Source organism: Triturus cristatus, chromosome 12, assembly GCF_964204655.1.
Source record: "Triturus cristatus chromosome 12, aTriCri1.1, whole genome shotgun sequence".
Taxonomy (NCBI): domain Eukaryota; kingdom Metazoa; phylum Chordata; class Amphibia; order Caudata; family Salamandridae; genus Triturus; species Triturus cristatus.
In genome coordinates, this window is record NC_140595.1 from 604849294 (window position 1) to 604865165 (window position 15872).

The window sequence follows — 15872 nt, forward strand, 5'->3', positions numbered from 1 at the left end:
CGGATACTCTCATTACCAACCTTTAACAGTGACCCTCAAGTCTCCATAACCCTTCTCTCTTTCATATTTATTTTGTTTAATAGCACCACTCATCCCAGTGTAAGGTGTTAAGCACTTAACATCCCATACACATTACATAGAGACACTGAATCATAGTGTGTAAATCAATGTATAGGATATGTTACATCAGACAGAGGAATAAAATGTCTCTTCTTAACAGAGCTGGGCTGCTAGGGTTTTAGGCAAACATTTGGAGTGATATTTGGCACTGCACACACGCGCGGTGTGGTTCCTGCCGCACATAGCCATGGCTGCAGCGCACAGAGACCATACACTGCCGCGCACAGAGACCATACACTGCCGCACACAGAGGAAAAAACATTAGAGGGAACATTGTTTATGATCATTGGAAGGCCACCATTGATTTGAAATTGATCTGGGGTTCTAAAAACTGGCAGGTGTGAGACACTGACGCCTTACATCGTGCCTGCCTTATACTAACAGTAATTATGTTTTTAAATGACACAGTGTACCTAACAACTTGTTTTGGCTTGGCCACTGTGAAGAAAATGAACGCCCCTGCCATTCCCTCTATAGCTGAATATAACAATTGGCTCTAATACACAAATTATACCATTGATACATTACAACATTTTATTGCAAATAACACGTTTAATACGTCTGAACTGGATCCTTTGGGTTGGTTAGTTTGGCAGGCGAATTCGAATGCCTGCCAACTACGTTTTCACAACACTACCTTCGGTTATATGCAAAACAGACCTGACCCAAGATTTCCAGATACCCATTCGGTAACAACCTATTCGGTTGGTAAATTATGTCAACAGTGGTTGCAGCGCTTTTGGAAGCCGGCGAAGGGGAGGCAACGCCATCTTAGAGGTATCCAAAATGTACTCCTCCGTTGCCCATCTCTGCCGGGCCAACCCCTTCAGCGCTCCGCAGTTCCAACTTGTACCGGAGGCCCCGAGCAACCCGACCACTCCAGCGCAGCCCAGCCGGCGCGTACTAGCAGCAGCAGCCGCCGCTGACGCTACAGCAGAGGAATACAGCTGTGAATATGGCTCGATGAAATTTTATGCACTTTGTGGCTTTGGTGGGATCCTAAGTTGTGGTTTGACGCACACCGCAGTCGTTCCTCTGGATTTGGTGAAATGCCGTCTGCAGGTGGATCCCAAGAAATACAAGGGCATTTTTAATGGCTTCTCAGTCACATTGAAGGAAGATGGTTTTCGTGGCCTTGCCAAGGGATGGGCTCCAACGTTTATCGGATACTCCATGCAGGGACTTTGCAAGTTTGGTTTCTACGAAGTCTTCAAAGTACTGTATAGTAACCTTCTGGGAGAGGAAAACACATACTTGTGGCGTACCTCTTTGTATTTGGCGGCATCTGCCAGTGCAGAGTTCTTTGCTGATATTGCCCTGGCTCCAATGGAAGCTGCTAAAGTTCGTATTCAGACGCAACCTGGCTATGCTAACACTCTACGGGAAGCTGCTCCAAAAATGTATGCTGAGGAAGGGCTTTGGGCTTTCTACAAAGGCGTTGTTCCCCTCTGGATGAGACAGATCCCATACACCATGATGAAATTTGCCTGCTTCGAGCGTACTGTGGAAGCTTTGTACAAATATGTAGTCCCGAAACCCAGAAGCGAGTGCACAAAATCTGAACAGTTGGTGGTTACGTTCGTGGCTGGGTATATTGCTGGTGTGTTTTGTGCCATTGTGTCCCATCCTGCTGATTCAGTGGTTTCAGTGTTGAATAAAGAAAAAGGCAGTACTGCTGTAGCAGTCTTGAAAAAACTTGGACCTAAAGGTGTCTGGAAGGGTCTGACTGCCCGTATTATTATGATTGGCACTCTGACTGCACTGCAGTGGTTCATTTATGACTCTGTCAAGGTCTATTTCAGGCTTCCTCGTCCACCTCCACCTGAAATGCCAGAATCACTGAAAAAGAAGCTTGGTCTTACTCAGTAGTAAAGCCATGGACTTAAACATTGCACATTCGAAGACGTTTTATTTCTTTGATTCAGTGTAGAATCTGCACCATTATTAACAGATGTAATTATTGGTTGAATCCTTGCTTCAGCATGGAGGGTCTGCAAGCTGTAATTTGGTTTTACCATTGTTGTGTTTCTGTTGAAATAAACGGATGCTACAGTAAAAAAAAACAAAAAAAAAAAACAAACAGTGGTTGCAGCCCTCTACACTTTTGTCTGTTAAACAATACTTATCGTTGTTGTCCAATAACATTATTTGGCCGACTTTGTCTTGGGACCCAAGGTTCCTAGAACAAAGAGATTCATTTGCGCAACTTAAAATGAAATATGGAAACTTTCACAAAGTGAAGCTGTGTCTCGTTTCCGGGAAATTGACCAAGCAAACTTAGAAAAGGTTCTTGCTGTTGTCGACAACAGTATTAGTACGCTATCTTCCCGCATTTACACTTTAGATTATATTGTTTCTTCTGTTATAGATATTGTACAAGAAGATGTGTCTCTATTACATTTTGGGCAAAATCAATTGCGTTCTGTGATGCAATTCGCATGGACTTTGCAAACTCTAAAAATGGGGAAAGTACCATGGGATTATTTGAATGCATCAGCTTTGGTTTTACTGTTTAATTTAACGGAGAAACAGCAGTTTATGTCCGTGAAAGATGCAATATACACTCTTCTACACATAGAAAAAATAGACCCGTTGCCCTTTTCTGTAGCGGAAACTGACTCTGCCGTTTGGCTAATTCATAGGGTTATATCTTTGCCTTACTCACTGTTTCATTTCAGCTCCTGTATGAAACATTACCCGCTAGGCCGCTTTGAACCCCTAGGTAGCGCTTTTCTGCATGAACTGTGGTCTTTGCCTTTTACTTACCGATGTTTGCGTGAAGAAAAAGAAGTATACCTTACAGGGGAGGACTGGGATTCTACAGTAGGTCAGTCCCTTGTTTGCAAAAATATAAAGTTGCACGGAGCATGTGATATGTCAGCCCGAACCTCGCATATGTTTTAAAAGGTAATCCGGTTCCCGCAATAATTCCCACGTTCACTCTGCTTACTAACGGTAGTTATCTTATTCTAAATAACCAAGAATGCTGCGGCATGCTGGCTGGCATGCCATAGATAGTAACGGTTTCAAAGTGTGTAATTTGTTGTAAAAATGTGCTTCCCCCCCCGCGTGGGCAGCTCCATAGCTCAATTTGGCCTTCAATACGAACTTTGAAAGCAGATTTCAACAAGTTGAGCAGATTAAAGGTGCTTTTAACCCAACAAGAAGTCGCCCTTACTTCCACACGAGAAACCTTCAACCTGCAGGTGGCTAGCGCTGCTAGCGATATTCAAATGCTTTTAAACACTAACCTCCCACTCCATTTTTGGGAGTTAATACACCGCATATTGAATGCGTCTGATACAAGAGGCCTTGCACATTTTTTTAAAGCTGTCTGCTTTGGCCTTGTGACTTCTTTTCAGACAATATTTGATGTTATACCTGCATTCATTCATTTGATCTTTTCCAGCGTCTTTGGTGGATTCCTTTTAATACTAGCATTAGCTGCTGGAATCCTGCTTCTACTGTGTCTGCTGCACAATGGCTGCTCCTCTTACAGTCCTGCACAAATCGGGCCGGCTGCAATTGCCCCATGACAGTATGCATGGATGCTTTGGTACACTACCTCTGGCAACTCTGTGTGTCTTATGGGTTGTCCTTCCGCTTTGCATACTTCACTTGTGTGCAACCAGTCTTTTCATGTCTACAATGTCAGTTTACAAGGACGTTGGATTTCTGCCTCTCCAATACGTCGTGTCCAGACCCGGATTTCGACCAGCTGATGGGTCCTTTAGCGGCCCATGAGCAGGACTGTTCTGGGATTGGCCTTATGGCGCGTGCGTCTGCACTTGGAATCTTGGCTCAATGGGATATCTGTAAGGGCTGCGCAGAATCTCCTACTTCAGAATTACATCGAATATCACGCAAGTTGTCCGGAGATGCTAATGGGGGCGCCCAAGTGAGGAGCACACTTGTTCCTTCGATTCGCTAAACTGGATGGCATCGATTTTTTTCTACCAGCGACAATGATGTACTTTTGGATGGTTTTGCATTTCTTTGCGCCTACACTCTGATGGATTAAACTCACCATTTCTTGGATTTCAGATGCCTTTCTACTAAATTACTTTTTTCACCCTCAGAGGTTTTTTTCTCCCTTCTCCGTTGTTTGTTTTGTTTAGTTTTAGACACACAGACGCTTTTGAACTCTGCTCACACTTTTTGAACTCTTTTTTCATACTATGTCTACATACGATGGACTTACCAGGGGGAGGGTGTAGTATAGATTGGGGGTCCATTGTCGACATATGCTAAGTTAGCATGAGCTTTGCTGCCATGAGGCGCTGCTTTTGCGCACGACACTACATGCATAGATTTCGCAACACTCTTTGTGCCCTTTTCACATGAGAACTGTCTGCTTTTCACGTTCTCTGCCGTGCACTGAGGTTTAGTCTGCATATGATGTACAAGGTCGTTCAACAATGCCCCTTCTTATTCTGTTCTGGTCAGTCCCTCGCACCTAGACATAACATGACACACACAGCTGCACTACTGGAAATCGTATGCTTTAATATTGCAAGCTAAGCATGTTGTTTATAAAATGACATCCCCGTTTGTATTCTATGGAATTGTGACAATGTTGACTATATTGTGTTTATGCATCTTGCTGCTAGTAATGGCACATTTACTGTACCATAGAGCGCGTTAGTTAAAATAAATATTTTAAACTATACCGTGACTCTGATTACTCGCATTGTGGACAGGTATAAGGGAGTGAGCAAAAGAGTTGTCTGGCTCCTGCGATTCCTTAGAGAGTCAGGAGTGTCGTTTTCTGGGTTGTCTAATCATTAGTAGCTTCGCTATTAGTCGGAGAACGAATGAGACACTATAGCTAGTCGGTTGGGATTTCGGGTACTAATGTGGTAGGTTGGAACACCCCTATTCACTGAGGTTCTGTTTTCCTGCGCATAGTTCTGTATATGTGCAGAATCCCTGCAACACCGCCAATGGGCACCCCTTGTAAAAAGCAGTATAATAACGGGCACATTTGTTTGCTATTTCTCTGGGTGTGGCAGACATATGACCATCATCGGACTCTATGGTTGTCACCCATAGTGCCTCCGCTTCTCTCTTACTAAACCATGCCAGCAGTCTCTCTGCTCCGGTGTCACAAAGTCGCCGGTATGGGGCCTGGGTCGCGGCCTTAGTCTCCTGTTGCACCAATGCCTGAAAATCTTTACAGAGGATTGCAATGGCACAAAGCTGAGAGGGGTTTGCTGGTACCCCAATCTGGTTCTCTAACTGGAGGAGGTGGGCCACCATCTCCTCTATCTCTCTAGTGTCTTGTGTGCTATTATGTTTTGCACCCTACTCTCTTAGGACCGTCTTGTATGCCTCCCAGAGTGTGACAGCCGAGGAGACAAAGTGCGTATTTTCTTTACAGCATAGCTGTGTTTGTCCTATTTTCTCAGGCCATCCTTTTATCTTGAAGCTCCCATGCATTGAGTTTCCATCCTATCCCCGATCTATGTGTTCTTTTTCCTAAGGTAAGCCATAGCGGGGAGTGGTGTGAAAGGCCCCATGCCAGGTATTCAGTCTTTTCTATCTCTTTCACCTCCCCTGATGGGGCAAACATGTAGTCCAACTGCGAAAAACTCTATATGCTCCTGAATAAAATGAATAGGTTTGGGATTGCGGGTGGTGTCGGTGCCACAGGTCCGACAACCCGACCATGGTGATGAATCGTTACAGCAGTGTGTCTCTGTGTAAGACTACATCAGGGTTGGTGCAGTCAAGCTTAGGGTCCACCACATCATTGAAGTCCCTCCCTATTATGTGTGTACAAGACCCCGCTTCCAACAGTATCTCTGTTAGTTTGCCTAGTGTTTGTGTCTGTAGACCCGGGAGAGCATAAACGCTAACCAGGGTTATATCACACCTACCCAACATCCCTTTAATCGCTACATAAGTGCTGCTAGGGTCTATCCATGTGCAGTCTACTCTGAAGGAGGGTGTTTTCTGACCGGGATTGCTACCCCACGGGAGCATGACTTGAACCCTGAAGGAGTTTTAGAAGCCCATCTGCCCAGAAATCCACAATGTGTCCCCCTCAAATGTGTCTCCTGGAGGAGTATTATATGAGGTTTCAACCTTTTGAGATATTCAGCGACTAGGCCTCATTTGATTTTGTTCCCCAATCCATAAATGTTCCATGAAAGTATAGAGTATTTGCCTTGCTCAGGTGTCAACCCTCCACTCATTTGGATACTTTAAACCAACATTCAGCATGTTCCAATCCCACCCTGCTGTTAGGGTATGCTCTCTGTCCACGTGCCCATCCATGTGTTTCTGCTTATGTATTGCATATCTTCCTCTACCTCAACTACCGCCGATCCGTTTCCCTCCCCACTACCCCTCTCCTTCCACGCACTTACACCTATTCATCAGCATGACAACTGTGTCACAGGTGGTTTACCCACCCTTGCCCTTTATCAACCCTACCATCCCCCGTATTGCCCTAACAGCAGCACCTGTATGGGAAGTAAGGAAGAAAAAAAAACCACCAAAAAACAAACAACACTGAGTTTATTGGGGTCAGCTGTCTCTCTCGCCTTTGTAGTTTCGGACTTTTGGAAAGTTATAGCCATCTCTACACCTCCTGTCGGACTCCGCCTGGCCTGGGTTAAATCAGACTTTCCCTTCCTCGCAATCGGTCCTCGCATTCTGGGCCCTCGTCCGGCCCGATTACCTATGTGGAGAATGTTCCATGTTTATAATTGATGTCCGGAGCGGGTGTTCTGGCTCTGAATCAGTGGCGTGGGCGTAGGCCGAGGGGTCCGTGTTACTGTCCCCTTTGTCGTAGGTCTGTATTTTCCTTCTGATGCTGGTGTGGATGCCTTTCTCCATGTCTGAGGATAGTCAGGGCAGAGGATTTTTCTCCCAGGTAGCGGCTTGGATCTCTGCCATTTGGAGAGTATTTGGAGTCCTTGGCGTTGTCACTCGATCTGTTGCGGCTTTGGTCTTGACCTCAGCTGCCACTCCTCAGTGGTATCATTCCTTTCCACGCTTTCTGTTCACCGCGGGGGTCACTCCTCTACCCAAGTCCATTCCTCTTCTGGGGTTCGGAAAAAGAGTGTTCTATTTTCAAAGATGACCTTGAGTTTGACAGGGAACACGAGCATGTATTGAATGTACATTGCTCTGAGCTTTGTCTTCACAGAATCAAATGTGCGCCTTTGCTTCCCAGGAGTAGTCGGGGAATATCATTATTTTTGCCTGGGTATGACGAAGTTCCCGAGCTTTCTCGCCTCTCTCAAGATCAGGTCTCTGTCCTGGTAATTGAGGAATCTGGCAATTAGGGGGTGTGGTGGGGCCCCCAGCAGTGGATTGGCATTAAGTGCCCTGTGTGCCCGTTCTATCACAAAGAAGGTTGAAAAGCGGGCTGCCAGAAATGAAACTCGTAGCCATCCCTTCAGAAACTCCCCCACACCTGAGCCCTCAATCCCTTTGGGGAAGCCAATAAAGCAAAGGTTGTTCCTCCTTGTGTGATTTTCAGCATCACCCACTCTCCATACCACCTCTTTCAAAGTTGCGCGCATCTCCAGGACATCTTTTCTCATAGTGCACGTTGTGACTTCTACTTCAGAGATCCTGCCCTCTGCTTGTCTCATCCTCGGATACCTGGCATAGGTCTTGGCGCACTAGGGTAACCTCTGATCAGACTGTGCCCATCTTCCCCTCTAGGGTGTCTCTGGAGGCATGTGTGGCCTGTAGGAGTATCTCATTATCTGGTATTGGGGGTTGTGTTTGTCCTTGGTCTGCCTGGGGGGAGACTGTTTTAGTGTATTTATCCATCTTACCCTGTTGTTGTGGTTTGGGTTGTTAGTCTTTGGCCAGATTTGCGAGGTGTGATATCATGTGTGCAAGACTGGTCTGTCCGCCAGTGGAGGATTATGGCTTTCGTGGAGGTCTAGGGGGGAAAGCGCTTTGCTGCGCTCCTTCCTTACGGTCAAGTTCCCCTGTCTTGACAGGTATATATGTTCATACTATAGCAGACTTGCATCCCAGTGTGAGGCAATTAGGGTGTGTCCCTCCAGGTGTGGTGCCGTTGCCTGTCCCACTGCTATGCTGCAGCTCTCTGGAATGTAACTAGCTCCAGCAGGGGCCGACTCTATCCAATTTATATCCTTACCTCACTTAGGTGTTTTGGCCTTCGTGTGATGGCAGTCAGACCAGAAAATGGAGGGGGTGGTGGCTTCAGCTAAATTCTTAATCTTTGTGGACAAACTCATCGCTCTCTCCACAAGCAAGATCTTCTCACCCTGGTCCAGGTTCACCTGTTGCCGAAGGATGGTTTCATTTAGGACTCCAAAATTATGTTTCATCCATTGCCAGCCACTCCGGACTGCGCAGGTTCCACACATGTATTCTCTTCTCCAAGGCAATATTCATAATATAAATTGTTCAACCTCGTTCCTCTGAGCAGTAGTCTTCAACTGCATCATTGCAGACTCTACAATTATTTGTGTTGGTCAACTTTTTCCTCAACATTGTTTACTTTCCCTGCCAATTGCTCCAATCTTACCACCATCCTCCTGTCCATTTATCAGACTTCTTGTGCATTTCTTCATTGAGGCTAAGAAGGCCCTCTCTTGTTCTGAAATTTCCCTATAGTCTCAATCCTAATCAAATGGCCTTACTACTTGCAATATGGCTCTTTTAAAAAACAAAATCTTTCAGGTGCTTCGGTGTGACCATGGCGATCTTCCAGGTGGGTGTGTAAACTTTTCTCCATACCGAACAGGCTGAGCAAATATCTCCAGTCTCACTCTCTCTTGTACAACACCTCCTAAAGAGCAGTGTGTGTCATAGGGTTGGACAGAAAGTCATTCTCGATATCCAGTAGCCCTCTGCTGACAAATTCTCCATTACAGAAGCCCATCAACCTGTGCATGATGGTAAAGGGTACAATGGTTTGGCCCCAGGTCCTCTATTCAAAGCTGCTCCACTGCTGCCACCAATTTCAGCTGGTGGCCCCATCATCAATGAACAAGTTACCTAACTTTGGTAATGCCTTATCTGGTAGAGACTCTATCTAACTGCAAATTTCTTACCTTAGAATTGCTCCTAGGCGTCATACTGGATCCAGAAAGTTTCAGTGAGCAGTACCCCTGCACGCCAGTAGGTGGTGTTGTTCATCTCCATGTGGTGGTGTCGTCCGCTCCGGAAGTGATGTTTGCGATGCCTAAATAGCGCCACCCAGGTGCGCTGCATCAGTTACTTTTTGCAACTTTCCAAGCCTGAAGTACAGAGCCACGAAGTATACTGACCACTGGTGTGGAAAACTAGGGCCCTGAAAAGGGGGAAGCCCTGTCCCTAGAAATCCGATCGCGGGGAGGATGGGTGAGTCAGTAAGGAATCTAGGGCTAGATTCTCTATCCAGATAAGGCAGTACTGAAGCTAAGTAACTTGTTCACCTGCTAGAGACCTCTAGCCTGCAGATTCCTTACCATAAAATAGACACCCAAGCAATACTTTCCTGGAGGTGGGTCTGTGCACCAATCTCACACAAGGAAGTCCTGCAGGACTAAACAGGCAAAGTGCCCATCACTACGGACCTGACTGTCCAGGCAGTAGTATTTGGTAAACGTGTGCAGGAAAGCCTGGTATTCCTCAGGGTCCAGCAACCCCTCCCAATCCTCCTAGCACATAAGAATAGGGCTCAGACTCTGGCTTGGAAGGCATGGCTCCAGTCAGTGCCGGCATCGGACAACGCCCCTCCGGCTCTGTGTTGGGGATGAGAATGGGGAAGGCACCGATGATGGGTGCCGGGAACGTCAGAATAGGCATCGAAAAAGATCGAGGTGGCACGACTGGTGCAATCCGGATCCATCAGTGGGGCCCAAAGGCATGCCAGAGGGAACAGACCAAACAAAGATGAGGTGCATGGTCTCATCAAACTCTCTCAATTGGGTGGGGGTTGCCTCATCTCCCGGAAACTCTGGGAGGTGCGAAAATCGAGCCAGGCGCTAGCTCAATCACAGAGGTCGGCCTCGAGTGACGATGCTTCCTCATCTGGTCAGCCGTTGTGAAGTCGAAGCACGCTTCGATTTCTTCTTCTTCTTCTGGGACTTGGACTTACCCAAGTGGTTCGACGACTTGGAGTGCAACGACTACTTCGGGCTACGTGACTGGTCCCAGAACTTTCCTCTTGACCGGGACCTCAATCATTGCGGTGTTGCATGTCGACCTGCCATAACCTTGAGGGAATGCTCCCTCATGGCCTTCGGGTGCATGGCACAGCAGTCAGGGCAGGCCTTCAGGTCATGATCCTGCTCGAGGCACCAGAGGCATATAAGGTAAGGGTCCGTCACTGACTTCTATCAGTGACAGGCGCTGCAGGGCTTGAAGCTGGCTTTCGATGAAATCCTTGCCACACCAGGAGGTAAACTTAAAAAAAAGTCTCTGACAAAACATCCCAAAAACGTAGTCAACAAATGACTAATGGGTAGCTCTTCCTGGATCCGCGTGGCTGGTGCGGAAAGAAAAGAACTGACGTCTGCGCTCCTGGTTGGCTCCTATATAGGCACCGCGACTGTCACTTTCAGCGCAGATGCCATGTGGAAACGAATTATGCCACCTACAGACGTGCAGGGGTACTGCGAGGGATAATTCTAAGGTAAGCAATCTATCAGATTAGAAGCGCCAACTTCCTTTAGTAGTCTATGCGGCCTGTCCCCCTCAAAACAGGCCGTATAAACTACATGTAGAAAGATGGCCGATGGCATGGGGTCATTCCATAGAAATCACTCTGATCTGCTCTCCCTTTCAAGCTCCTCCTACCTGTAGGAGAGTAGGGTCTGCTTTCTATGTTCACCCCCACTTTTTGCTTTTGCTTTACTGGTTTTCGACTTAGATGTGGCTGTGGGCCTGCTAATCAGACCCACAGCCCTGCTGTTCTCTCTCTAAATTGATACTATGTACTTTAGGTGCATAACCCATTTGGATAGGATCACCTTATTGGCCCCTTTACAGTGTACCCTAGGTACCCAGGGCATAGGTGTACCCTAGGCCTACCAGGGGCTGCAGCATGTATTATGCCACCCCTGGCCTGGCCTTCCATTATGACACAACTGGCTGATCACTCAGCTGGGGCAAGGTCGTGTAATCACCCCTTGCTTAGGTGTAGTATTCCTATACCTAACTTACATATAGACACATGTGTACATATCAGCCACTCCTATGGCAGGCCTTAACAATCCTGGAGGCAGAGTGCTTGGTAACATGTGAGATGGTGCTCTAGCATGAGCTGAGCCTGTCTGCAGCTTTCGGAACCATGTCCTTATAGCTGTTCTATGATATAGCCTACCATATACTCTTAAAGTGCCTTATAATCTTAAACGGTTATGGTAACTATGGTTTGGCTCTATCAAAACATGTCGTGTAAGGTGTCTAACACTTTGGAATAATACCCCCATCCCATTTCTGGGGATGAGGATATTATCCCTCCCTTCTAGAGGGAGAAGACATGTTGTAACCTACTTACCCGGTTAAAGTTAACCAGAGCCCCAGCATCACAAAATGGATGCTGCTGCCACAGACACGAGTCTGACCTCCTGCTGCTGGGAGTGATCCCGGCAAGGGAGGCTTGGACAATAGGTTTCCTGCCTTGGGAGGTGCGAGCACCACCCCAGACAGGCCTTAGTGTATTGGGGCAGGGAGGGATGAATAGAATGAGACATGCCTGGGGCACACAAGGTGTCCCGTGCATAGTCCAGTTCAAACCGGTGCTGGGGCACTCCAGCCCCAGTCCTGGCGCGAAACTGGACAAAGGGAAGGGGGTGTAACCACCCCCCTCCCAGGTCCCACCCATAAGGCGTGACCTAGCAGGTAACCCAGCCCCCCAGATTTGGATAAGAGTGGTAGCTGGGCCCCAGGAGATTAGATTATCCTGAACCTGCAACTTGAACAGAAACTCTGGACCTTCGACATTCGACGAAAGAAGAAGACTGAAGAATCTCCCTTGTGGCCAAGGAGTGGCTACCCTGTGCAAACAGGCACCATCAAGAGACTACCCTTTGCTTTGCTAAAGTTCTACGAGGGACCGACTGCAGAGCCCGACCAGAGCCTTGACTTCCAGACTTCTCCGACCCTGATCCACATCCACAGCTGAGCTGAGATCCGTGGAGGCGACGAGAGACGTGGGACCGGCTACCTGGGAAAAGTGGCTAGTATCTTCAAGCGCAGCTTCTGAGGCACCCTCGAAGTTGTGCACCGGGGATTGAGAAGCCCCAACCCCAAGCACCATCTGCACCGAAGATCAGCCCCCCACACTCCACGAGTCCTGCGTGGGGCCCTTCTGCATTTTCCTGCTTGCCGCGTATGTCCGGTTGCTTGCCCGCTGGCTAGTGGCCTTTGTGACGACGCATCCTGAAATCTTCACCGCTGGTTTGGCTCCTCCAGACTGGCTCCTGCTTCTTTGAAAAAGAGAAGCACCCCAGACCTTCCTGGTCTGCACCAGAAGCAAGTCCTCCGTTCTTCGTGGGTTCCGCTTGCCAAGGCTTGGTGAGTCCTAGTCCAACTTCGACGCCGCTGACAGCAAGAGCCTTCGTGGGACAGCTCGCCTCCTGGTCCTGGTCGTCCTCGACGTTCCCTGGTCCTCGTGGCTGCAGCGACAAGCTTCACCGTCACCTGCAATCTTCACGACATCGCCTGGTTCCTTCCTGGTTCCACGTGGTCACTGGCTAGTGACCTTGACTCTGCCCCTTCTGCTTGAGGTCTCCTCTCTTCTTGACCCCAGCCTTGGGATCCACCGGACACTCTTCACTGACTGCCTGTCAGCAACTTTCCTTCAGGCATCCATAGAAGTCCACGACGAAACCCGACGCAAGTTCACACCTATGCACCCGCAGCCCGTGGGCTAGGTAACTTGGGTACTTCGGTGCTCACAAGGGTAGTGACTATCCTAGGGTCTAGTTTCCGAGTCTCGACTCTCTAGCTGCTTCAGAAGTGTGCTTAAACTGTTAATTTCTAACTGCTAGTATTTCTATCGACTATACGCATTACGCGTGAGTGTTTCCACTCTGCACCTGAATCCCGTGGGCCTCCCACTTCCTAACTGTTGCTAGTGTAGTGTAGCCCCAGCGATTCCCTAGGCCTAGGCCTATCCTATTTCCGTGACAGTGGTCCTTATACCACTTCTTTAGTATATGGTTTGCGTGGCCCCTAGGGCCTAACTGTATTACTTACCTGTGTGACTTAATGTATGCTTAAATAAGACTGTGTTGTACTTACCTCTAATCTCATAAAGAGTGCTGAGGGTTTGACTAGAATAAATACACTTTATTTTATATATATACATCTGTTGTGGTGTCCTTTCATTTGGTATTCAAGGGATTATATATGGTATCACAGCTGGCTTCACATGCCATTCAGAGTTTAGCCTAAGACTGCTCTTGTCCATGCTACCACTAGGATAGCTGGTCTATAAGGTTGACTTTACAACCAATCACCATAAGGGTATTTGGACTGATATAAGGTGTACACTAGAACTAGTGACATCATACATCAGGCCAACTTCTCACATTGGTGAGCAGCGGTTGGGATCTGAGCTTGCTGTTGTAATACCATTGTAATCTTGAGATACTAAATTGAAATATCACACAGATATTGTTTAGGTACATATAACATAGATTATAATACTTAAGTCCTACTGGACTTAGTGGTTGTAGGTTGAAGGGAGTAACACACCCTGACTACAACTACTAGAGAGGTTTAGTAGATACAACTAGTGTAGGTAGGTGCACACACCACACCCTCACTAGAATCATGTCCCTGAATGGAGATCACACTGATGCTCCCTCAGGAGAGGAGAATCCTAGACAGGTTCCCTCTAGATATGATGCATTCACTTTCCAGGAGATGAGACAACTGTGTACCTCCAGGAGATTAAAACAGGGTTCCAACCCTACCCTTAGACAGCTAGTGGAGCTTCTGGAGGCCTATGATGCTGAAAGAGCTGCCAAGTATGGTGCCATAGCTGTAGATAAGGGTCTACCCACCACAGAGGAGTCAGATGGGGCTTCAGATGGAGAGGTAGACAGCCAGGGCCAAGTAGGAAGACTTAGCCAGGCTAACCTAAGCTTACATGGGAGTTTGCATGGGGTCCCCCCATACAGACCCCCAAGTGGGCTTAACCAGAGAAGCAGGCGGGACAGATCCCCTTCAAGGGAGTCCATCCACTCCCATGTCTCTAGCATCTCTAGTGCTTCCTCTCACAGGGGAATGACTTCCCCTGAGAGAAAGGAGCATGAAGCCAGAATGAGGGAAGCTAATCTGAGGATTCAGAGGGAAGAACTTGCCCTTGCCAAAGAGAAGCTTGCTCTGGCTAGAGAGCAAAAGTTAAGTGGGTCAGAACCCACTGGTGGCAGCAATATCCCTAAGGATAGAGACAGGCACTATGATAATAGAAACCTGAGCAAGATTGTCCCTCCCTACAAGTGTGGGGATGACATCCACAAATGGATAACTGCTTTGGAGAGAGCTTGCAAAGTACAGCAGGTACCCCAAAGTCAGTGGGCAGCTATCTTGTGGCTCTCCTTCTCTGAGAAAGGTAGAGACAAGCTCCTCACAGTTAGTGATGAGGATGCAGATAATTACACTGTCCTGAAGAGTGCTCTAATTGATGGGTTTGGCCTAACCACTGAACAATACAGGTTGTTGTTCAGGGATACCCAGAAGACACAGACTCAGGACTGGACTAACTTTGTAGATTGTGCCACTAAGGCTCTGGAAGGCTGGCTAGTGGGAAGTAAGGTTAAGGACTATACAGGATTGTATAATTTGATCATGAGAGAGCAAATCCTTAACAACTGTCAAAACCAGCTACTGCATCAACACCTGATTGATTCTGATCTGACTTCTCCCCAAGAATTGGGAAAGAAGGCAGATAGATGGGTCAGGACTAGAGTTAAGCAGAAAAACCAGAACCAGGGCGGTGATCAGAAAAAGGCAGACCAGAAGGGTAATGATCAGAAACAAACAGACCAGAAGTCTTCACCAGGCCCCCAAAAGGCTCAGGGGGAGGGTGGTCCCAAAAAGGATAAAAAGAAAGATGGCCAAAAGAAACCATGGTGCAACTATTGTAAGTCCAACTCACATTGGTTTAGTGAGTGCACCAAAAAGGATAAGCCCCCAGCCACCATTGCCCCTAAGGCAACTGTACCCCCTAGTCCAGCTGTAAGTGGTGGCTCCCAGCAAAAGGGTGTAGTAGGGTTAACCCTGGGAACTGAGGAGGATTCTGGCCTAGTCAGGATACCTACTCAGGCTGTTCTGATCTGTGATGGGGACTTAGCTTTGTCCTCTACTGTAGGCCCCAGTAACCTGGGCAAGTACAGACAGACTCCTTTTATCAACCAAAGAATGGCTCAGGCCTACAGGGACACTGGGGCTAGTGTCACAATGGTGACACCTGCCTTTGTGGACCCTGGACAGATCATACTAGGTGAGAATTACCTAGTGACCAACGCTAGCAATGCCACTACCTCCCATAGTGTGGCTATTGTTAACTTCTCCTGGGGAGGGGTAACTGGCCTCAAGAAAGTTGTTGTTAGTTCAGACCTTCCTGTAGAGTGTTTACTGGGCAATGATCTTGAAACTTCAGTTTGGTCTGAAGTGGAGTATAGAACCCATGCAGAAATGCTGGGGATAGATGCACATGTCCTTGCTGTGACCAGGTCACAGGCCAAAAAGTGCACCACTGAACAAGTGCTGGATCCTGAAACTATGGACCAGTCACAACCCAAGAGAAAGAGCAG

At 47.6% G+C, this 15872-nt stretch overlaps 1 pseudogene across 1 annotated transcript; it reads left to right on the plus strand.

Moving 5' to 3' along the window:
* The first annotated feature begins 861 nt into the window (after window positions 1-861).
* On the plus strand, window positions 862-2198 carry LOC146776368 (solute carrier family 25 member 3 pseudogene; annotated as a pseudogene). Its single transcript, XR_014972057.1, has one exon. The product of XR_014972057.1 is annotated as a solute carrier family 25 member 3 pseudogene (transcript).
* Window positions 2199-15872: the final 13674 nt, after the last annotated feature.